At 43.9% G+C, this 25,707-nt stretch overlaps 1 protein-coding gene across 1 annotated transcript in view; it reads right to left on the reverse strand.

The window, feature by feature from the left end:
* The window catches only part of SLC6A1 (solute carrier family 6 member 1), a 214,176-nt gene extending 188,870 nt beyond the window's left edge, over nt 1-25,306 (reverse strand). The window contains exon 1 of the mRNA XM_075321266.1: nt 25,123-25,306. The gene's annotated coding sequence lies outside the window, so the exon portion shown is untranslated. The remainder of the gene's footprint in view (nt 1-25,122) is intronic.
* Between the last annotated feature and the right edge of the window lie 401 nt (nt 25,307-25,707).

Here is a 25,707-nt window from a genome sequence, read left to right on the forward strand (position 1 = left end):
CTCTGAAGGCGTCTCCCTCGTTAACCTGTAATCAATGAAGTAGTTAAAAGGTCTGGGGTTGATTACAGGTGTGTGGTTTTGCATTTGGAAGCTGTTACTGTGACCAGACAACATGCGGTCTAAAGAACTCTCAATTGAGGTGAAGCAAAACATCCTGAGGCTGAAAAAAAAGAAAACATCCATCAGAGAGATAGCAGACATGCTTGGAGTAGCAAAATCAACAGTCGGGTACATTTTGAGAAAAAAGGAATTGACTGGTGAGCTTGGGAACTCAAAAAGGCCTGGGCGTCCACGGATGACAACAGTGGTGGATGATCGCCGCATACTTTCTTTGGTGAAGAAGAACCTGTTCACAACATCAACTGAAGCCCAGAACACTCTCAGTGAAGTAGGTGTATCTGTCTCTAAGTCAACAGTAAAGAGAAGACTCCATGAAAGTAAATACAAAGGGTTCACATCTAGATGCAAACCATTCATCAATTCCAAAAATAGACAGGCCAGAGTTAAATTTGCTGAAAAACACCTCATGAAGCCAGCTCAGTTCTGGAAAAGTATTCTATGGACAGATGAGACAAAGATCAACCTGTACCAGAATGATGGGAAGAAAAAAGTGTGGAGAAGAAAGGGAACGGCATATGATCCAAGGCACACCACATCCTCTGTAAAACATGGTGGAGGCAACGTGATGGCATGGGCATGCATGGCTTTCAATGGCACTGGGTCACTTGTGTTTATTGATGACATAACAGCAGACAAGAGTAGCCGGATGAATTCTGAAGTGTACCGGGATATACTTTCAGCCCAGATTCAGCCAAATGCCGCAAAGTTGATCGGACGGCGCTTCATAGTATAGATGGACAATGACCCCAAGCATACAGCCAAAGCTACCCAGGAGTTCATGAGTGCTAAAAAGTGGAACATTCTGCAATGGCCAAGTCAATCACCAGATCTTAACCCAATTGAGCATGCATTTCACTTGCTCAAATCCAGACTTAAGACGGAAAGACGCACAAACAAGCAAGACCTGAAGGCTGCGGCTGTAAAGGCCTGGCAAAGCATTAAGAAGGAGGAAACCCAGCGTTTGGTGATGTCCATGGGTTCCAGACTTAAGGCAGTGATTGCCTCCAAAGGATTCGCAACAAAATATTGAAAATAAAAATATTTTGTTTGGGTTTGGTTTATTTGCCCAATTACTTTTGACCTCCTAAAATGTGGAGTGTTTGTAAAGAAATGTGTACAATTCCTACAATTTCTATCAGATATTTTTGTTCAAACCTTCAAATTAAACGTTACAATCTGCACTTGAATTCTGTTGTAGAGGTTTCATTTCAAATCCAATGTGGTGGCATGCAGAGCCCAACTCGCGAAAATTGTGTCACTGTCCAAAGATTTCTGGACCTAACTGTAGGTAGAGGGCATCTGACTGTCAAGACAACGTCGTCTCATGCAGCAGTTTATTCCTTTTGTTCTTGGTCACATGACCCTTACATAGCCTGGAGATGTGTTTTTGATTATTGTCTTGTTGAAATGCAACACAAAAAATGTAACACAAGTGACAGGTCCCACTCAGGGGAGACTGGATATAATGGCATGACATGGCAGAATGCTATGGTAGCTATACTGAGTAATGTGCCTTGAATTTGGATGAAATTACCAACAATGGCTCCAGCAAAGCTCCCTGACACCATCACACCTTCACCTCCATGTTTCATGGTGAGCACCACATATGTAGGTACCATCTGCTCACTTTTTCTACGTATCACAAGACATGGTGGTTGATACCAAAAATCCCAAATTTTGACTCATCAGAACACAATACAGATTTCCAATGACCTATTATCCAGTCCTTGTGTTGCTTGTCCCAAACACGTCTTTTCTTCTTGTTCGAAATCATCAGTAGTTGCTTCTTTGCAGCATTTTGACTGTAAAGACCTACTTCTTCTAACCTTCTCTGGACAATTGATGTTAAGATCTGTCTGCTACTTAATGTCTGTGCATCGCTTTTGAGCAATGTTATATGAGATGCTGTCAATTCTCAGTTTTTGAGGCTGGTAACTCTGATGAACTTATCCTTTACAGTAGAGGTCATTCTTGGTCTTCTTCTTTTGGTGTGGTCATTATGAGAGCAAATTCCATCATAGTGATTGATAGTTTTCTTGACTGCACCTGAGGATACCTTCAAGTAATTTTCCATATTCTCTGACCTTCATGTTTTAAAGTAATGATGGAGTTTCATTTCACTTTACTTGAATGAGTGGTTCTTGCTATATTCTGGCTTATAATGGTCGTGAAATAGGACTACACACTATATTGCGCTGTGCACCAACACTGCCTTTACAAAACACACCTGATGGCTGCAAACACTCTCTAAAGGCCAGAGATATCACAAATGAATTCTTGATTATTCATATCTATACATTGGCAGCCTTTCCAAGAGAATACATAATGAAGCTGATTGACAGAATACCAAGTGGGTGTAAAGCGGGAGGAATCCAAGGTTTCGTGAATCAAATTTTATTGGATTTTCAACATAAAATCTTAGAATGTACCAGTACATTGATCATTACATTAGTCATAGATATAAACACAATCAACACAAAGTATGCCCCAATACCTTATCATCTCCCAGAGGGAAACCTTAACCTGGTCCTTTCTATCAAAGAAGGTGTTATTGCCCTTCAAAGGCAATCAAGATCAATATGAACCAGTTTAACTATAGGGCAGAAAGACAAGACAAAGCAGGCGGGGGGAAGTGAAGGGGGGTAGAGAGAGGGGGATAGTAAGGGGGAGAACAGAAAATTCCCGTTCGGATTTGTGTGCAGCTAGGGGGTAATGGATTGGGTCTAGAGTATGATTCGCAACAACTTGGGTAGCTTAATCTGCTTCCTGGAGCCATGCAAGGAATTCTAAGGTTCCTCTAAGTATAATCCAAGACGCCCAAGTCCCAACCACCTTCTCCAATGTGCCAATTTGTTGACGTATTAACTCCTCCATTCCATATATCATGTCGAGATCTGATACGATTTCTGCTCATGAGGGGGGTCTCCCTCTGTTTCCAATACCTAGGAATTAGGCTTCTCATCGCTGTCAGAACATGTCGTACCATTCCTTTCTTAAATCCCGACATAGAACCTCCCCCAAGTGATAAGAGCACCAGTTCTGGTGTGGGATGAAGCTCATGGGAGGAAAGTTTGTTTATTAATTGAAACGCAGTATCCCAGTGTGGAGACATGGGGGTCAGTGGGTGCTCTCATCCGCTGACCCGGCCGCGTTTAGAAAGACAGCATAGCCCAGGGCTCATCCCATCTGAATGCCCGACCTCCTTAACCGTGGGCGGAACACTACTCAGAAAACACAGGGTGAGGGAATCACAACATTAAGACTTTATTGGATCCCCAAACAATTAACGGCTTATGGCACATAACCAGCAAAACCACAGAATGTAACCGGCAACAGTTTCTCCCTCTTCCACTGGCTCACCAGGGATTAGAATGTACATGCCTCAGAGCTTCCAGGGCTACTTAATCCAAACAAGCAGTACCCCCCTTTCGATGGGCACCTACCGAGAATGGAATAACGCCAGATTTAGGAAGCTGGCTGTAGTCAGGTGACGGGATTGTCCCAAGCTGGATTCCTTCCTTAGGTAGTCCTTGATATCTCACCTGAATCCTTGCATTCGATGCTGAAGTCCATGTAGTATTATAATCCAGGTTCGGTTATGGCTTGCTAATCGGATCCGCAGATCCTAGATTGGTAGTATGTAGCAAGAGTCTACCCGGGTAATGGACAGTCCTCCTTCTTATACCCCTGAGCTCTCCATTCAGATCATTGGGGTCTTCACGATTGGTGGATAAGACTAAGCTCTTATTGGCTAGATTTCAAGCCGTATACAAAATATCCCTAGTAGTAATAGTCTCTGGCAGAGATGAGGGAGAGACAGCAAAGTTACATCGCATCTAGCAATACACATAGTAATACAATGGGAGGTTCAGATAATTGATTTGTCTGGGTATCTGACCTTCACTGGCCAAAGCAATTACATGAGTCAACAAGAACTTTAACATGCCAACAATCCAGAATATGCCAGGACAAAGCCGTAAACTAGAACTAAATGGGGGCGCTTCAGGAAAGCCTCATCAAGAATGGGCATTCTCGTCAACTGCAGTGGCACTTATATATCACACTATTTTCTTTCTAAATTATTGTATATTTTTTATGGGTTATATAATTTTACTTGGTTCCTCAGTAGTTACTGGAGACCCATGAAAACATAAATACCAAGACTAGCACTAAAACCTTCTCTGTGAAGGTATGACCATTCTTCTGCTAGATACATTGAATCTAAATAATTAATTAATGAAAGTAGAAATATGTAAACTTCATCTAATAAGAGACCCTGCTGCTCTACAAAGTGGAAATCATCCAACAGATTCAAAGCAGAAAAGTTCATTTAATAAGAAAAAAACAGATTCCGCAGTAAAAAGTTCCCGGCACATTCTGCTCCGTCATGTAGAGCTTCATGTATATTACACACAGAATTCTATTTCCTGCCTCTGCCAACTACAAAGAAAATAAATTCTGATATTAAAGAAGATTTAGAATTAAGACTCGTTTGATGCAAAGAAAATCCACCTCAGTATTAAGTGCGAATCCTCCAGCTAAGATGTCTGACCAAAATTGGCAAGAAAACTGACATTTCAACAGCGAAACGTTTCAGTCAAGTTGATACTCTGAAGATTACAGAATTATCATATTCGGATGAACTCCGACAAATTCATCTTCTCAGAAAAGTTCATTGGATGTCAAAGTTACTAAATCATTGGAAAAAGTAATCATGTATTAATTGTAAATCTCCAGCCGAAAAGTCAAAACATCCATGTATCTAAGTCTCAGTAATGTATCTAAGTCTAAAGGGGGCTTTACACGGTAGCGATATCGCTAGCAATTTGTAGCGATAGCGAGTGTGTAAGTACCCGCCCCCGTCGCGCATGCGATTGTTTGTGATCGCTGCCGTAGCGAACATTATCGCTACGGCAGCGTCACACATACTTACCTGGTCGGCGGCGTCGCTGTGACTGCCGAACAATCCCTCCTTCAAGGGGGAGGGACGTTCGTCATCACAGCGACGTCACCGCAACGTCACTAAGCGGCCGGCCAATCAAAGCGGAGGGGCGGAGATGAGCAGGATGTAACATCCCGCCCACCTCCTTCCTTCCATATTGTGGCCGGCGGCAGGTAAGGAGACGTTCCTCGCTCCTGCGGTGTCACACATAGCGATGTATGCTGCCGCATGAGCGATGAACCACCTGGATAAACAACCCTTACCGATTTTTGAGTTTGGGACGACCTCTCCATGGTGAACGATTTTCACCATTTTTGAGGTCGCTTAAGGTCGCTGGTAAGTATTACACGCTGCGATATCGTTAATGACGCCGGATGTGCGTCACTAACAACTTGACCCCGACAATAAAACATTAACGATATCGTAGCGTGTAAAGCCCCCTTAAGTCATGTATCTAAGTCTAAAGGCCGCTTTACATGCTACGACATCGCTAAAGCGATCTCGTTGGGGTCACGGATTTTGTGACGCACATCCAGCTGCGTTAGCGATGTTGCGTGTGACACCTATTAGCGATTTTGAATTGTTGCAAAAACGTTCAAAATCGCTAATTGGTGACATCCCCCCCTAATCTCAATTATCATTGCTGCTGCAGGTACGATGTTGTTCGTCGTTCCTGCGGCAGCACACATCGTTACGTGTGACACCGCAGGAACGACGAACCTCACCTTACCTGCATCCCGCCAGCAATGAGGAATGAAGGAGGTGGGCAGGAAGTTCGTCCTGCTCATCTCCGCCCCTCCGCTTTGATTGGGCGGCCGCTTAGTGACGTCGCTGTGACGCCAAACGTCCCTCCCCCTTAGAAAGGAGGCGGTTTGCCGGTCACAGCGATGTCGCTATGCAGGTAAATAGTGTGACGGGTCCGGGCGATGTTGTGCGCCACGGACAGCAATTTGCCCGTGTCGCACAGCCAATGGGGGAGGGTACGCACGCTAGCGATATCGGTAATGATATCGCAGCGTGGAAAGCAGCCTTTAGTCATGTATCTAAGTCAGAGTCATGTATCTAAGTCTACATGTCAGGAATAGGCGATGGGATGGACGAGCACAAAGCAAGTTCTCACAACAATAACTATTGCGCCTAACCTGTAATACCAATGGGGTAACTGTAGCTGAACTTGACGGTAGAACCTCAAAGTACAAAATTTAGAGATGGTTGCTTCATAACAAAGTAGTTGGAGCTCCATTATTGGACATTCAGCTTGAAATTCCGTATATCTCTGGTCTAATAAAGTATTTAAGAATCTACATACTTAAACTCTGAGCATTGTGTGAGGGGCGCTGGGTGACCGCTTATTTCCGGAGCCTAACCTGCACCTTTTCTGACTTTGTTGTATGTTTGACTTTATAAGTGAATTGGCGCTTTCTTAAAATTATCAGTCAGCCGGCCAACGTTACACAATGCTGTGACCATGATCCACCTCAGGAAACTCCCCTGTGTGTAGAGCAAAAAGTGATAAGTGAAGCAGGCGGGACGTAGGATGGAGCAGCTCCGAACAATGGCGCACTCGGCAGCTAGAGTTGGCAAAATGTATTTCAGAAAAATTTAATTTCACTCAAAATTTGCAAAAAATCTGTTTTCTCCAGTGTGCAGAAAAGCTCACCTCCTCGCTCCCCTCTTCGCTGGTCGCTGTCCCCACTACCATCCTTGGCGCGCTACCCACTACCATTTTCTTTTATTTCCAGAATGTGCATGCAAGGAAACTCGACAATTAAACGGATGAAGACCTGCGGTAACTGAGAGTTCTCTGTAATTTCCATTCATATCAGCAGAGAAGGACTTTGAGTATGGGCATCCCTGCATGGAGAGGAGACACCGGTCAGGGCTAGGACCTTCTTGTTGGAAGTGATGGGGTCTATTTTGCCGGAACTCCTCTAGTCTATCCGAATTATCATCGTGAATTCGTTTTCCAGGGAAACCCTTTTCTACCTTTCAGCTTCCCACATTTTTTTCTCATCTGGTTATTCCAGACACTTAATTATTCAATCATGAAGATGGTTATTCAATTATTCAAGCTTCATTTCATGGCGATTTTGTTATGCGTTACCCAATGGCGTCGAGACAAACGTCCGGATCAATGTGTGGATCTGAATGTTGAATCTGTGGATATACGAGTCACAATTCTGCCATTTCATAGAGCATTACAGATAATTGTTATTGCCACCACAACATTAAAGGGAACCTGTCATCAGGCTGACAATCGCCAGCTTATACTTTTATTTTATTGGCGCTTCTCATCTGAATATTCTGCTTCTTGTTTGTTTTTTGTTTTAAATCCGCCATACAGATCCAGTGACACGGGTCTGCTTACTCAGTGTTACTTTTAATAGAGTTTACAAGGGGGCGGTGCTCATAGAAAAATAATGCAAAACAGCCTATAGACACACCCCCAAGGAATCCTGCCAACCACACCCCCTTGGTAAAAACCATCAAAATGTAGCCCTGTATAAAAAGCCCCTTATCCTTAGAGCCATATGGCGGATTATAGGTTGTGCAAAGTGGATCTATGTCATGATTCCAATTTATCCACTATAAAATTATATTTTATATTTAATGGAGTTGTGCGCTTTATTTTCATTTTAATAAGTTTCTATGGCCCTTACTAATTATATTGTATTACAAGTTTTGCTCTGTTCTCCAGTTTTGTGAAACTCCACCGGTTTATCACTGCGTAATGACTTGTGTTGAGCGAGCATGCTCAGCACTGATAGGTACTCAATCAAGCATCGGGGTGCTCGGGTACTTGTGAAGCTCAGCTGAGTATCGCGGGTGCTCGGATGCGTAGTTCATGAAACAACGACCACAACGCCCAGGCTGGCTTCACTGTATGATGTGAGCAGCCACTCCAGGGAGAACCAGAGCAGTCTCTGAATGACTATCACTGGGGTTAAGGCCTCCTTCACACGTCCGTGTCTCCGGTACGTGTTTGGTCAGTTTCCTCACGTGCCGGAGACATGAGCACACGTAAACCCATTTAAATCAATGGGTCTGTGCACATGTACATGTTTTGCCATGGACCATGTGTACGTGTGGCACATATGTGTGCCCATGTGCTCCACACGTAGACATGTCCGTTTTTTTCCGGCATCACGGGTTTCACACAGACCGCACATAGACTGCACGAATGTGATCCGTATGGCACACACTGGAGAAAACACACGTGTCTGTCAAATAAAAATAATTTCTATACTCACCTGTCCCCAGTGCTGCAGTCTCTGCCACTGCTGTCACTCGCTTCCGATCCCCGCTCATTATGTTCATTGCATATTCACTCCACTGCGGGCGGAAGCAGCAGCGGGGAGTCGGCAGGACCGGAGACCAAAGATCAGCGCCACGGACAGCAACGCCAGGGACAGGTGAGCAGAAAGTTCCCATTCTTCGTGTTATCAGGGATAACACACGCAGAACACACGTGTGCCATAAACACGACACACGGAAGGGCAATACGCTCCATTAACACATCCGTGAAAAACGTGCGTGATTTTCACGGACGTGTGAAGGGGGCCTAAAGCAAAGTATTCAGATGTAGTGTGTCCAAAGAAAAAAAGCTGAGGCAGGGAATGCAGCGGCCACTTTAAGGTGATTTTAGATTAGTCAGACTACGTCAGAGCTCAGTAACAGAGATAGAAGAGAAATCAATAAGACAGTGGCAGATACAGTAGACAGTAATGTGCTGTAAACTGCAGAAGTAAAGAAGGTTAGTGTAGTAGTCTGTGAATAATACAGAGATTCAATTGATAAGGTGAGAGAGGTAGGAGAAGGGCCAACAGCCGTGCCGCAGTCAGGGTGATTGCTAGGATATAAGGTGGAGCTGGCAGATTGGCACTACTATGAATATGTGGAGCTTCGAGCAGCAGCAGGTGCACCTCCACTGCCACTGATACCAGCTGTCCAGCCAGCAGCACTGCCAAAAATAGGTCGCAATTGTCCTCCTTTGCCTCCATCAAATGTAATGGTGTGGAGGAAGCACAGGGAGTTATGAAATATATGGCACCTCACTCATCTCAGTCACTCAAAGATGATGTTACCTCTGACAGCGACACCATCAGTTTGGGTTAGTGATTGGCACAGGGTTCTCTGCCTGATCACAAAAGAATAATTATACTTTTACTAAACATGAGAAGACTGTCTGGGTGCCTTCGCTATGACAGTCACTGTCACTCTGAGGTCACTTTGACATTACTAAGACTGTGCTTGTGTTAAAGAGAGTGATAGGAGTTAGACACAGTCCTAGGAGAGCTCGGTGCCTTACATGTGATAGACAGTTATAAGCCTCTTTTCAAAGCAAAACTTTGTAGTATTGTGTCTCGCGGCAAATTGATTCACAAGCATACACACAGGCTTATACACACAAACATAAGCACACAAACATGCACACATAAATATACAGAAACACACACACAAACATGCACAAATACACACATACACATACAAATATACACATACACAAACACATACATATACACAAACACACATAAACATACACACAAGCATACAGAAATACACACATTCTCATACACACTTACCTATACACAAACATACTCATACAAATGCAAAAAAACACATATACAAACACACATACACGCCCAAAAACACATACAAATAGACAAACCAACAAACACATATACACACATATACACACAAAACACACACATACACTCATACAAATACACATTTACAAACATACAAAAACACACATATACACAGATATGTGTATATATATATATATATATATATATATATATATATATATATATATATACAGATACATAAACACACTGATACAAATACCCAAACACATACATGTATACTAACAAACATACACAAAAGCACAAACATACATTCAGGCAAGTGAACACATTCAGGCAATGTTGGCAGTTTTCACTGCCCTCATAACATAACCAGCATTTTTTGGTATGTTCAGGAATTAGTAAAAAAATAAAAACCTCCTCTCCTGAGTGTCCTCATTCTATTCCCGATATCACTTTGCAACCCTCTGACGTGTAGACACAGGACATACTGTGTGTATTGTTATACAATGAGGATTTCAATTTAACATTCAAAAGTGAGTTAATAAGACACGCGAGGTTCTGATATCTGAATATGCGCTTTTGTCTGATTTATTATTTGCTGTTTGTTTTGCTATTTTATATCTCTGTATATTTACATTAATGATTGTTTTAGTCACACTATGTGGCAATATATACATACAGTGCCTACAAGTAGTATTCAACCCCCTGCAGATTTAGCAGGTTTACACATTCGGAATTACCTTGGCATTGTGACATTTGGACTGTAGATCAGCCTGGAAGTGTGAAATGCAGCAAAAAAGTATGTTATTTCTTTTTTTTTTTTTTAAAATTGTGAAAAGTTTATTCAGAGGTCATTTATTATTCAACCCCTCAAACCACAAGAATTCTGTTTGGTTCCCCTAAAGTATTAAGAAGTATTTCAGGCACAAAGAACAATGAGCTTCACAGGTTTGGATTAATTATCTCTTTTTCCAGCCTTTTCTGACTAATTAAGACCCTCCCCAAACTTGTGAACAGCACTCATACTTGGTCAACATGGGAAAGACAAAGGAACATTCCAAGGCCATCAGAGACAAGATCGTAGAGGGTCACAAGGCTGGCAAGGGGTACAAAACCCTTTCCAAGGAGTTGGGCCTACCTGTCTCCACTGTTGGGAGCATCATTCAGAAGTGGAAGGCTTATGGAACTACTGTTAGCCTTCCACGGCCTGGACAGCCTTTGAAAGTTTCCACCCGTGCCGAGGCCAGGCTTTTCCGAAGAGTCAAGGCTAACCCAAGGACAACAAGGAAGGAGCTCCGGGAAGATCTCATGGCAGTGGGGACATTGGTTTCAGTCAATACCATAAGTAACGTACTCCACCGCAATGGTCTCCGTTCCAGACAAGCCCGTAAGGTACCTTTACTTTCAAAGTGTCATGTCAAGGCTCGTCTACAGTTTGCTTATGATCACTTGGAGGACTCTGAGACAGACTGGTTCAAGGTTCTCTGGTCTGATGAGACCAAGATCGAGATCTTTGGTGCCAACCACACACGTGACGTTTGGAGACTGGATGGCACTGCATACGACCTCAAGAATACCATCCCTACAGTCAAGCATGGTGGTGGCAGCATCATGCTGTGGGGCTGTTTCTCAGCCAAGGGGCCTGGCCATCTGGTCCGCATCCATGGGAAGATGGATAGCACGGCCTACCTGGAGATTTTGGCCAAGAACCTCTGCTCCTCCATCAAGGATCTTAAGATGGGTCATCATTTCATCTTCCAACAAGACAACGACCCAAAGCACACAGCCAAGAAAACCAAGGCCTGGTTCAAGAGGGAAAAAATCAAGGTGTTGCAGTGGCCTAGTCAGTCTCCTGACCTTAACCCAATTGAAAACTTGTGGAAGGAGCTCAAGATTAAAGTCCACATGAGACACCCAAAGAACCTAGATAACTTGGAGAAGATCTGCATGGAGGAGTGGGCCAAGATAAGTCCAGAGACCTGTGCCGGCCTGATCAGGTCTTATAAAAGACGATTATTAGCTGTAATTGCAAACAAGGGTTATTCCACAAAATATTAAACCTAGGGGGTTGAATAATAATTGACCCACACTTTTATGTTGAAAATGTATTAAAATTTAACTGAGCAACATAACTTGTTGGTTTGTAAGATTTATGCATCTGTTAATAAATCCTGCTCTTGTTTGAAGTTTGCAGGCTCTAACTTATTTGCATCTTATCAAACCTGCTAAATCTGCAGGGGGTTGAATACTACTTGTAGGCACTGTATGTGATGTCACTGTGTACGTCAGCTTGAGTCTATTTAGTGTTACGAACTGGCGCTGCCAATGCCGCAAGCAGTCTGCTGCGGTTCCTGTTGCGCCCAGGCGCTGGCTGCCGTTCTTGGCCGTGCCTCGGGTCGTCCAGTTGGCTGCTCCTTCCACCACGTCTAAGTGTGGAGAGGCGGCTAGTGCGCATGCGTGTGCCAATTTACCCCAGCCAGAGTCTAAGCCCAGTGTTTTGCCTACTGAGCATGCTCAGCCTGATAGTCTCAGAAATAACACAAAGTCCTCAGTTCAGGCTACTGAGCATGCTCCCACAATTAATCCTAACAGCCTCTTTGCACAGGTACTTGGACTTCATGCTGTGTCTAAGTTCTGGGATGTACCTACTGAGCATGCTCAAACTCATAATCTGCTTTCTGAGCCTGTTGCTCAGGCTACTGAGCATGCTCAGACACTTAGTGCATCAGAGGCTAGGTCCGGTAAGGATCTCACTGAGCATGTCCGTGAGGTGGCAGGCCCTGATAGGGAAGAGGGTGTCAGGTGTCCTGATGACGTGGCAACGCCGGACTGGCTCGCAGAGGCCCGCCCCTATGATCTGGCACCTCACCATTGGTCGTCAGACGATGACTGGTGAAGTGTTTGGGGCGTGGCTGCCATGATGTCATCAATGACATGGCGGTTCCGGATAGGTCGCATGTGACGTCACTAATGACATGGCACTCTGCTATTGGACCTTGGTGGTTCCACCCTGGGTTTGGGGCGGACCCAGGTTATAAAAGGGGCTGGAGATAACATGGAGGTGCGCAGTCTTCATTTAGAGTTCTTGGTGGCATAAGCCTTGTTGGAAGCGGTAGGTAGGGCTAAGAGAATGGTGCCTGTCACGCCAAAATTCGTGGCTCAGCACATGAGGGTCAGGCGCCGTGCTTCCTTGCTACCGTTCCTGTTGTGCTAGAGCAGTCCAGTGGTGTTAACTTGGCTGCAGCTGCTGCGTCACATGTCCAGTTGTGCCTCCTACGCATACGGACAGCATACCTGTTGCGTCACCTGTCCGGTTGTGCCCTCTACGCACACGGACAGTGTACCTGCTGCGCCACCTGTCCGGTTGTGCCCTCTACGTGCACGGACAGCGCATCCCAGAACCCCTGTGAAGTTAACAGGGTGTTCCTGGATTGTGTGTGTGAACCCTATTATCCTCCTCGGCTTCCCAGTCAAATGCTACTGGTGTGACTACCTGGTCTGACGTGTCCTTTACACATGTGGCCAGTCGAATGGTGGCCAGAAACGCTAATCGGAGGACCGCTCGGCCTGACGTGTCTTACACACGTGGCTGACAGGGCGCTGTCGCAGCGGTCTTCTCGGTCAATGCTAACTGGTTACCATCCGGCCTGACGTGTTGTTACACACGTGGTCGGAGTAGCATCCGCTCCACCGAAACGCTAACTGGGTTGTCGTCCGGTCTGACGTGTCCCTACACACGTGACCGGTTCCTTGAGTTATCTCAGAGCCATCCAGCTCTATAGTCTCCGCCTAACCCACAGGGTGCCAGCAGCTCCATTACCATCTGGAGCACGGTGGGCCCCGACTGGCGATAGGGATATATACCCCCTGGTCCTAATCTGCCGGTCCCTATGTAACATTTAGCCAAATTTGTTGTGATGTAATAATGGATTTATTTGTCTACCAGCTCGGGGGCTGCGATGCGCCTTTGTTCTATAAATTTACCAGCCAGTGATTCCTTCATACCAGCACCAGCTACAAAATGCGCAAACTGTGAAAGCCAAAGGACCACCGTACAGCGGTATCACAAAGCCTCCTATGGGGGGCTTTCATGTAGAGAAAGCACAGTCTCCATGTCGTGCAAGTTTCAGAGACCTGCTATAGGTATACCCACAGAGTGACTATAGGATTAAAGCTACAAAGTCACCAGTAGAGCTCCTCCAGCCGGGCGAGACGCCAAGTCATGACATGTCCTACCACTAAGGCACCTCTGATGTTCATGGAGCAGCTCCAAGACCAAGGCCTCTCCTGGGAATAGTTGACAACCTGGCACACCGTAAAGGCTTAAATAGATTTTAGCATTTTTCTGTTTGCGCTTCTTTGGTCTTTTTGTGGCTCTTTGATCTTGGATTTCCTTGGCCTGATCCTTCCCTTTTTGACCTCGTCTTTTGATACTTTAACCTGCCTATCATCGACCCAGATCTAATAGCAGCTCCCTGACCGTCTGTTGAAGACAATGGCTGGGACTATAATCTGTGTCTATCAGAGAAGGTTCACCCCTCCTTTCATGGTTTAGGGGTTCGAGTTGGACTTCATAGCTCAAGTCTCTTAGAACTCTTATCTGTTTACTCCAAATACAGTCAAATCTGTTCTCATTTCTCTTCGTGCAACTTTGTTTTTCTGGTCATAAAGATGATGTTTGCCCACACATTATCATCTGTGTAACCAAGAATCTGTACAGATTTTTATTAAAAGGTATCAACCCCTGAGGACTTCAGTTCTTTTAAATATTTTTTTACAAAGCCAATATTTGTATCCAGAATGCCAATGACAAGCCACAGAACCCCTATTATTTGCTGCAATGCCCCCCATTATTGGGCACAGAACTGTCATTGCCTTTTTAAGAGTCTCCACAAGAGTCGTACCCTGCTGCCTCTTAGTTACACTGACTGGGAAAAGGGTAACAATGTTTTGCACTTCCAGCTCCATACATCACCATCCTCTACAGCTCTGAGCGTGAGACGACCTTCATTTATAGAGTCATCTCAGCTTCTCTTACATAAATGTGACTTGCAGCTATTCAGTATATGATTAGTTCTGCAGATTCTTATCATGTCGCTGCATTGTTAATGTTTTGCTCCTAAAACTCCCTGCTAATCCCAGGTCTCTTCTCCACATTCCCAGTGTTGGTGTATACTGGTCAGGTCTCTTCTCCATGTTCCCAGTGTTGGTGTATACTGGTCAGGTCTCTTCTCCACATTCCCAGTGTTGGTGTATACTGGTCAGGTCTCTTCTCCATGTTCCCAGTGTTGGTGTATACTGGTCCGGTCTCTTCTCCATGTTCCCAGTGTTGGTGTATACTGGTCAGGTCTCTTCTCCACATTCCCAGTGTTGGTGTATACTGGTCAGGTCTCTTCTCCACGTTCCCAGTGTTGGTGTATACTGGTCAGGTCTCTTCTCCACATTCCCAGTGTTGGTGTATACTGGTCAGGTCTCTTCTCCATGTTCCCAGTGTTGGTGTATACTGGTCAGGTCTCTTCTCCACGTTCCCAGTGTAGGTGTATACTGGTCAGGTCTCTTCTCCATGTTCCCAGTGTTGGTGTATACTGGTCAGGTGTCTTCTCCACGTTCCCAGTGTTGGTGTATACCGGTCGTGTCTCTTCTCCATGTTCCCAGTGTTGGTGTATACTGGTTAAGTCTCTTCTCCACGTTCCCAGTGTTGGTGTATACTGGTCAGGTCTCTTCTCCACGTTCCCAGTGTTGGTGTATACTGGTCAGGGCTCTTCTCCACGTTCCCAGTGTTGGTGTATACTGGTCAGGTCTCTTCTCCACGTTCCCAGTGTTGGTGTATACTGGTCAGGTCTCTTCTCCACGTTCCCAGTGTTGGTGTATACTGGTCAGGGCTCTTCTCCATGTTCCCAGTGTTGGTGTATACTGGTCAGGTTTCTTCTCCACGTTCCCAGTGTTGGTGTATACTGGTCAGGTCTCTTCTCCACGTTCCCAGTGTAGGTGTATACTGGTCAGGTCTCTTCTCCACGTTCCCAGTGTTGGTGTATACTGGTCAGGTCTCTTCTCCACGTTCCCAGTGTTGGTGTATACTGGTCAGGGCTCTTCTCCATGTTCCCAGTGTTGGTGTATACTGGTCAGGTCTCTTCTCCACGTTCCCAGTGTTGGTGTATACTGGTCAGGTCTCTTCTCCACGTTCCTAGTGTAGGTGTATACTGGTCAGGTCTCTTCTCCACGTTCCCAGTGTTGGTGTATACTGGTCAGGTCTCTTCTCCACGTTCCCAGTGTAGGTGTATACTGGTCAGGTCTCTTCTCCACGTTCCCAGTGTTGGTGTATACTGGTCAGGTCTCTTCTCCACGTTCCCAGTGTTGGTGTATACTGGTCAGGGCTCTTCTCCATGTTCCCAGTGTTGGTGTATACTGGTCAGGTCTCTTCTCCACGTTCCCAGTGTTGGTGTATACTGGTCAGGTCTCTTCTCCACGTTCCTAGTGTAGGTGTATACTGGAAAAGGTCTCTTCTCCACGTTCCCAGTGTTGGTGTATACTGGTCAGGTCTCTGCTCCACGTTCCCAGTGTTGGTGTATACTGGTCAGGTCTCTTCTCCACGTTCCCAGTGTTGGTGTATACTGGTCAGGTCTCTTCTCCATGTTCCCAGTGTTGGTGTATACTGGTCAGGTCTCTTCTCCATGTTCCCAGTGTTGGTGTATACTGGTCAGGTCTCTTCTCCACGTTCCCAGTGTTGGTGTATACTGGTCAGGTCTCTTCTCCAGGTTCCCAGTGTTGGTGTATACTGGTCAGGTCTCTTCTCCACGTTCCCAGTGTTGGTGTATACTGGTCAGGTCTCTTCTCCATGTTCGCAGTGTTGGTGTATACTGGTCAGGTCTCTTCTCCACATTCCCAGTGTTGGTGTATACTGGTCAGGTCTCTTCTCCATGTTCCCAGTGTTGGTGTATACTGGTCAGGTCTCTTCTCCATGTTCCCAGTGTTGGTGTATACTGGTCAGGTCTCTTCTCCACGTTCACAGTGTTGGTGTATACTGGTCAGGTCTCTTCTCCACGTTCCCAGTGTTGGTGTATACTGGTCAGGTCTCTTCTCCATTTTCCCAGTGTTGGTGTATACTGGTCAGGTCTCTTCTCCACGTTCCCAGTGTTGGTGTATACTGGTCAGGTCTCTTCTCCACGTTCCCAGTGTTTGTGTATACTGGTCAGGTCTCTTCTCCATGTTCCCAGTGTTTGTGTATACTGGTCAGGTCTCTTCTACATATTCCCAGTGTTGGTGTATACTGGTCAGGTCTCTTCTCCATGTTCCCAGTGTTGGTGTATACTGGTCAGGACTCTTCTCCATGTTCCCAGTGTTGGTGTATACTGGTCAGGTCTCTTCTCCATGTTCCCAGTGTTGGTGTATACTGGTCAGGTCTCTTCTCCACGTTCCCAGTGTTGGTGTATACTGGTCAGGTCTCTTCTCCATGTTACCAGTGTTGGTGTATACTGGTCAGGTCTCTTCTCCATGTTCCCAGTGTTGGTGTATACTGGTCAGGTCTCTTCTCCATGTTCCCAGTGTTGGTGTATACTGGTCAGGTCTCTTCTCCATGTTCTCAGTGTTGGTGTATATTGGTCAGGTCTCTTCTCCACGTTCCTAGTGTTGGTGTATACTGGTCAGGTCTCTTCTCCATGTTCCCAGTGTTGGTGTATACTGGTCAGGTCTCTTCTCCACGTTCCCAGTGTTGGTGTATACTGGTCAGGTCTCTTCTCCATGTTACCAGTGTTGGTGTATACTGGTCAGGTCTCTTCTCCATGTTCCCAGTGTTGGTGTATACTGGTCAGGTCTCTTCTCCATGTTCCCAGTGTTGGTGTATACTGGTCAGGTCTCTTCTCCATGTTCTCAGTGTTGGTGTATATTGGTCAGGTCTCTTCTCCACGTTCCTAGTGTTGGTGTATACTGGTTAGGTCTCTTCTCCATGTTCCCAGTGTCGGTGTATACTGGTCAGGTCTCTTCTCCATGTTCCCAGTGTTGGTGTATACTGGTCAGGTCTCTTCTCCATGTTCCCAGTTCTGGTGTATACTGGTCAGGTCTCTTCTCCATGTTACCAGTGTTGGTGTATACTGGTCAGGTCTCTTCTCCATGTTCCCAGTGTTGGTGTATACTGGTCAGGTCTCTTCTCCATGTTCCCAGTGTTGGTGTATACTGGTCAGGTCTCTTCTCCATGTTCTCAGTGTTGGTGTATATTGGTCAGGTCTCTTCTCCACGTTCCTAGTGTTGGTGTATACTGGTTAGGTCTCTTCTCCATGTTCCCAGTGTCGGTGTATACTGGTCAGGTCTCTTCTCCATGTTCCCAGTGTTGGTGTATACTGGTCAGGTCTCTTCTCCATGTTCCCAGTTCTGGTGTATACTGGTCAGGTCTCTTCTCCATGTTTCCAGTGTAGGTGTATACTGGTCAGGTCTCTTCTACACGTTCCCAGTGTTGGTGTATACTGGTCAGGTCTCTTCTCTATGGTCCCAGTGTTGGTGTATACTGGTCAGGACTCTTCTCCACGTTCCCAGTGTTGGTGTATACTGGTCAGGTCTCTTCTCCATGTTCCCAGTGTTGGTGTATACTGGTCAGGTCTCTTCTCCACGTTCCCAGTGTTGGTGTATACTGGTTAGGTCTCTTCTCCACGTTCCCAGTGTTGGTGTATACTGGTCAGGTCTCTTCTCCATGTTCCCAGTTCTGGTGTATACTGGTCAGGTCTCTTCTCCATGTTTCCAGTGTAGGTGTATACTGGTCAGGTCTCTTCTACACGTTCCCAGTGTTGGTGTATACTGGTTAGGTCTCTTCTCCATGTTCCCAGTGTTGGTGTATACTGGTCAGGTCTCTTCTCCATGTTCCCAGTGTTGGTGTATACTGGTCAGGTCTCTTCTCCACGTTCCCAGTGTTGGTGTATACTGGTTAGGTCTCTTCTCCACGTTCCCAGTGTTGGTGTATACTGGTCAGGTCTCTTCTCCACATTGCCAGTGTTGGTGTATACTTGTCAGGTCTCTTCTCGACGTTCCCGGTGTTGATGTATACTGGTGAGGCTTCTTCTGCACGTCCCCAGTATTGGTGTATACTGGTCGGCTCTCTTGGGGATGTATACAGCTTCCCCACAAGTGTTGGTTTGGTTTGAGGTCTGGGGACTGTGGGGACAATCCAGCTCTTCTACTTTTGTTGTCATTGAACCATGTCTTCTCCAATCTCGCCGTATGCCTCGGGTCATTGTCCTGCTGGAACACAATGTCATCCTTTTCATACCCATAGTACTCAAGTGTATGAAGTAACTCGTCTTGTAGGATCCTCACATATAGCTCAACATTGAGACCACCATCCATCCTGGTCAAGTATCCAGCGCCTTTGGCTGTAAACACCCTTATATAATCAGGCTTCCTGCACGAAACTTGACAGTTCCTTCTACTTCTTGGTCCGTTCGCCCCTTTTTCCCCCTATTCTTCTAGACCAGTGTTTCTCAACTCAAGTCCTCAAGACCCACCAACAGATCATGTTTTCAGGTTTTCCTCAATGTTAGACAGGGAATCATTTCATCACCTGTGCAACATTGAGGAAAACCTGAAAACATGATTTGTTGGTGGGTCTTGAGGACTGGAGTTGAGAAACACTGTTCTAGACCAATTTGCCACCATCAGAGCCATCAATTGAATTTCATCTCATCCCTCATTTCTAATCTTCCACTTTTGATTTTTCTTTGTAATCTTGAGCCAACTCTTCTTATGATGATATTGGAGTTGCGGCTTCTTCCCTTTTCTGGCCACCATTCCAGACTTGTGTAGTGCAGTGTTTGCATGGACATCTGTGATGTCACTATTACGGAGCAGACGAGCCGCCTCCACTGCCGGGGGTCACCAGAACTGATTGACCTTGTGATGAGCGACTTGTTGACGCTGATATTTTGCCTGGACGTCACCTCTTGGCTTCTGAATGTATGGACTTTATTTCTTTTTACTCCACCTGTCATGGCCTCACATGATGCAGTTTGGCAATTTTCTTGGCCGAGAGATTGCTATCAATGAGCTGGATATGGATGTTTCTTTTTTTTTTGGGAAATCTTCTCCAAGGAGGCTCCTCTATTCATACCATTGACCTTTCACTTCGGAATCAACCTAATAATACTGAGCTATTAGGGAATGTGAGAACAGGTTGTGATTTGTAGTATACAGGAAGAAAAAGGAGCAAAACAGTAACAATGCAGTGACAATAATCTGTATAAGTAATCATGTGCTAAATATCTGCAAGTCACATTTATGTATGAGATACCAAGATGATTGTCTATAAAATGAAGGTTGTCTCAAGCTCAGAGCTGTAGAGGACGGTGAGATATGGAGCCTGGAAGTCACAACGTCAGAACATTGTTACGCTTTTGCTCATCAGTGTAACAATGATGGGTAAAGTTCTATACACAGATAATAATACAGCATCCACTGTCACAGCTCCCCTGCTCCCTCTTCCTTCACGATGACCTTTGCACACGCTCATTAGATGCTTCTCAGCATCATATAGAATTGGCGTCAGTTTACTAATGCTAATCTACATGTCATTATTTGGGGGGGGGGGGGAAAGCTGTAAAATTCTAGAACAGCCTCAGTGGTCAGTGTGAAAATTGCAAAATTTCTATTTTTTTTTTAAACAAATCATGATAATAAAAATAAAAAAATCTGATCTAAACAATAGGTCATGTTTTGATGACACATTCCCTTTTAAAGGGGTGACCAAAAACACAAAATGGCTCATTGATGACTTGTAAATGTAAATAAATAAAAGTTATTAGTATATTTTCATTCTTAAAATTATATGTACAGATGGCCCAATTTCAGTCTCCATTTTTTGGCCCCTGACACTAGTGCAGGTTATGACGTTCCAGCACAGGCGGGGGCTGGGAGCTCTGGATAGTCCCTGTGGTAGTGGTGTGATGTCTATCAGGATTTCTGTCTCAGTCCATTAGCTAAGTCATCCTTCAGTCCTCCACATTCTTTGGATGGTTCTCGGCTGATCACGCTGCCGGCAGCTATGTCCCCCTGACTAATTCACTACCTCCAGAGCACTGCTTTGTATCTCTGATAATTGAGAATTAGAGATAAAGAACCCAAGGTTTCGTGTTCCGAAAAAAAAACAGAATTCAGATTTGTAGTTCGGCTGCTTCACGTATGAACACCACTTGCATGAGCATTGCTGTGCTTGGGTACGCTCGGTGCTTGGGTACACTCTGTGCTCGGGTATGCTCGGTGCTTAGGTAGACTCTGTGCTCAGGTACGTTCGGTGCTCGGGTATGCTCGGTGCTTGGATACACTCTGTGCTTGGGTACGCTCTGTGCTCGGGTACGCTCTGTGCTTGGGTACGCTCGGTGCTTGGATACACTCGGTGCTCAGGTACGCTTTGTGCTCAGCCCAGTGCAAGCCGCTTGTAATGTGCGAACGCCTCGCACTGGGGGTACCAATAGCGTGATCGGATGTACTGTGCACCAAAAATAAATGGCAAAACCCCGCCGCCCTTCCCCCGATAGTGATCTGTTTATGGCTGGCTTCATGTGTGCAGAGAGTCGAACTATCAGTCAGTGACTTCCATTGGGGTTCAGGTCAAGTCCAGGTCCAAAACCAAACTTTAGCTAAAGTCCGGATGAACCCGCCGAACTGAACTTCCACCACTCCAGTCATCTAATCAGCCCAAAATCGGACATGCCAGATCCTTAACTTCACCGACAATCATCTTTCATGAGACTAAGAGCTAAACCCATTGATATAGGCGATTGGGTTGGCCATGTCACCCATGACAGAGAAGGAAACTGACATAGCTAACCTAATGTCAACCCTTTGATCTCATCGCCCAAACACAGGGAAGGAGGAACCCGCGAGGGTTTGTGTTGTTGGACAACCCTCTCTAATGGTTTGGGATCGCTGGTAAGCAACGGGAGCCAAATACATTATATGAGGTGTATTTAATTGGCTTATTGTCTACACGTCTGAGGCCTTTGGAGAGGCCGGGCTCATTGTTATTTTGTCATCTCTCTTCCTTCTTGACTGACGACAAATCCTTCTTAGAGAAGATTTTTAGCCAATGAACCGGGTGTCCAAATATCATGTCTCGTTAAGTCAGCGATCTTTCAATTTATGTTGCCCCAATTGGAATCTGTCAACATACGGAGCTTCTTAAAGACGACATCAATAAGACACGATCACGTTAAGCTCGTGGGCACCAGAATTGCCAACTGTAAGACAGTGCACCCTTTGTTAATGGTTTCAACTAAGAGAATGCCAACCGAGGAGATGAAGCGGACTCTCTTGTAGGCTCTGGACCGGACCCCTCTCTGAATGTTTGTTTTTCTCTTAGTGATGGCTTAGTCTAAGAAGATTCCATGGTTCAGCGCCTCGATGCAATGCCTAACCTCGGTAATGGAAGTGGCGGATGATTGTTTGGAGCCTTGCATGTTGCTGTGTCACATAGATGACACAACTAATTAGGCACAGAAATACATTGCTCACTTTAATAAGAACAAGGAAGGCGAGCCGCGTACAAGAACGACATTCCACATTACAGGATCTTACTTCCGGTTCCATGGGTCCAAGAATTTACATTATTGTATCATTTTTAATCTTCCTGATTTATGCTCCAGTTAAATCAATGTATTGCAGTTATTGCTTTCACGTTTTCATTACTCTTATGGACAAACCAGAAAAAAAAGCAATTTAAGATGATAAAGATCCAACTCCAACAGTAAAAAAAAAGATACATTGTATCAATTCCAACAGAACATCTTTGCTTACTATAAAATATGCAGAATATGATAGTGAAGAGCAAATATTGTGAAATTCCATAATAACGCTCAAAGCCATTAATAAGCAGAAGGAAGCTGCGCACGTCTACGCTCATTTGCATTTCTTCCCATGCAAAATAAATAAAACATACATTTTCTATCTATTTGCAAACAGCTTAATTTGTTTCTTGTGGATTTATGTTATAGTTTATATTTTCTCCAGGCTTTTACAATTATGATTTACATCATGTAATATTCACCAGTATAGACCAAATATAAGATGCGCTATAAGATGCAGGAAGGTTCGTCAGCGACTGATGCGGTTACACAGCAAAAATATCAATGGTGAGAATAGGATTTTTATTTTATTATTTTAAAATAGAATTTCTCTAAATTAGGACTAATGGGTCATATAAACATTAAGAGATATTAACATCAATAATAATATACATAACTATATCAATTTTCCTATCAACAGAATCTATAGAACAAAAATTCCATGATGGCAAAGACATGAATTCCTTTGTTTTTGTATATTCTTTTTCTAATTCTAAATTTATTTTTTAATTTTTAGCTAAAATTTGTTCCTAATTACTTATCATTAATATTGCTAAATCATTCCATAAAAAAATATCTATTTATATCTAAACTAAATAAATAAATAAATATATAAATATGAGTAAAGTCCCAATCTTTAATATTTATAATATAAAGCATGATTAATTATTAATGTAAATTTAATTTAATTTAAAAACAATCCTTGGAAATTCTCAGATTGTAAAAATAGGAAAAAAATAGGAAAAAAAATATCTACAAGCAACCTATTAGGAAGGAAAACAATATGGTGGTCAAGGTTTAATGGCTGAAGGAAGAGGATGAGGATGAGATCTTCAGAAAGTGAGGTCAGTGGTGAGATCCAGCAGAGCCAAGAGCGCGGATCTCACACTTGGCCATGATGGATCATTGGAGAGACTTGTGTCCTGCTGATGCTGACAGACATCGCCATTAATTAGCAACATAAACATTTATTCATCAAGCTCAATAGGGTTTTCTATTGACAAACACCTCATGCAGTCCCATGTAAAGTTTTCAATGGTGAAATTTGGTAATGCCTATGAACAATGACAACAGTCCAACGTCCTTGGAGATGAAAAGAACAGCTCTGTTGACCTTGGGCATTTTGTGTATAACAGGAAACATGACAAAAACTATGCTGACCTCATTTCTTATAATACAGGACCAAAGAAAGGTTCATACATAAAGGAATGAAATCTATGGCTCCTATAAATATGCAATAAAGTGACACAATACAAGCGCAAGCTGCAATCTCTGCACCAAATTAATGGGAGCTGCTCATTTGCTTCAATTCAGATGTTAATCCCTGAGAATAAAAGCTTCTTCTAGGAAACATGATGGTGATTGAAAGGGGCTCAGAGAGACATTTGTCTTTGCTTTGGTAAAAGATACATTCCTGGTGTCTCCTACTTAAGATGCAAAGCAAATACCCCCAGCAAAAGGGGCTGCAAATGAGCAAGACAAACAGAGCCGTGAAAGCAGCGCTGCGGAGCAACCGGCAGAGAGCAGGGACCGGCCACTCCACAGCAACTTACTGATGGAACCACCATCACCCAAGAACATGGAGCAAGGTGGAGATGGGGTATACTGATTAGCAACCGGCAGAGAGCAGGGACCGGCCACTCCACAGCAACTTACTGATGGAAACCACCATCACCCAAGAACATGGAGCAAGATGGAGATGGGGTATACTGATTAGCAACTGATTGCTTGTCCCAACATTATATTATTGGGGGTTTATTAATATATGATACAACTTCCCATTACAGAAACATTGGGTACATCTTCATGTAGACAAGAAATGTTACATATGAGAAGAGAGGAATTTGAGAATATATATATATATATATATATATATATATATATATAAATATATAAAAAAAGTAACAATATGAATAGATGTACGTAGATACATGCAAATGTACGTGTGTGATGCATGTGTGTGTGTGTGTATATATATATATACACACACACATGTATTATGCATGTACATAAACATGTATCTATCTACATCTATTCATTTTATATATATAAATACTTATAAACACATGTCAATATTATTTAGATACATACTATTTAATGTTTTGAATCTTTATTCTTCAATTGGTCATTATTTAAGTGATCATGTCAAAAGCAACTGTTTATTATATATGTATATATATATACACACACACACACACACATATACATATACATATATATATATCTGATACATTGTAGTATTCAGAATCTTCCCATTGTTCCTGTTGTCATGCATTACGTTCATTGTGGATATAAACAATCAGCACATTGTAACATGGTAACATCTGGAGCCTTTGCAGAGGATCCGGTAGCACCTGTAACCGGTGTCCAGCCATTGGAGCTCCGCAGCCTCCCCCATCTCTGGCATCTTCTGCTACATGCAATGCTCAGAAGTGAATGAGATTCTGCTGGAAGTCATATACACCGAGCTGCAGGATATATGCTGCTTCAGCTCCCAAATGTGGATCCTGTCATTATAATTGCAGACATACTCTCACATAATGCGCGGGGACATAGTTCAGCATCAGAGCAAATCTTCCCTTTTACATTCTCAGTAGGAAGATCATTTTTTTTCAATGCAAACTTTGTTTCCGTCTATTCTTAGCATTCCTACCTGATACAGATGCGCCTCTGTGGCCGGGGTTCATTTTTTGATCATTTCAGCTCCACACATAGGAATTCAGTTGTTCTCAGCACCAAATCAGCAGAGCACAGCTCCAAATCAGAAGACTCAACCTCCACATCAAGCCTTAGACACACCTCTCCCCATGTCATCTGCTCCAGCTCCCGGGAAGAAATGAGAGGACCTGAGCCGAAGAAAATACACATCAATTCTGTTACATTTTATCACATCAGCCCAATCACAGTCACTTACAAAAAAATCATGTAAAATCCGCTATTGTCGTCCAAAATGCAGTTAAAAGAACATTCTACGCTTTTTAGATAACGCTCTTATATAGAATTGACTTAATTGTCGAGGTGATGTTACACAAATCTGAAAATGTTTATAGTATCACTCATCGAATATTATTACACACAGTATCCAAACAATACAGGACACAAAAGGAGCACAAGATTCTTATTTGACCAAGATGGAAGGATACATAGTAGATAGATAATAGTTGGATAGATAATAGAACAAAGAAACCAAAACACACATATCCATAAATGATGTGTAATAAACGACACAGAGAAAAAG

The sequence above is a fragment of the Anomaloglossus baeobatrachus genome, chromosome 8 (assembly GCF_048569485.1).
Source record: "Anomaloglossus baeobatrachus isolate aAnoBae1 chromosome 8, aAnoBae1.hap1, whole genome shotgun sequence".
Lineage (NCBI taxonomy): Eukaryota > Metazoa > Chordata > Amphibia > Anura > Aromobatidae > Anomaloglossus > Anomaloglossus baeobatrachus.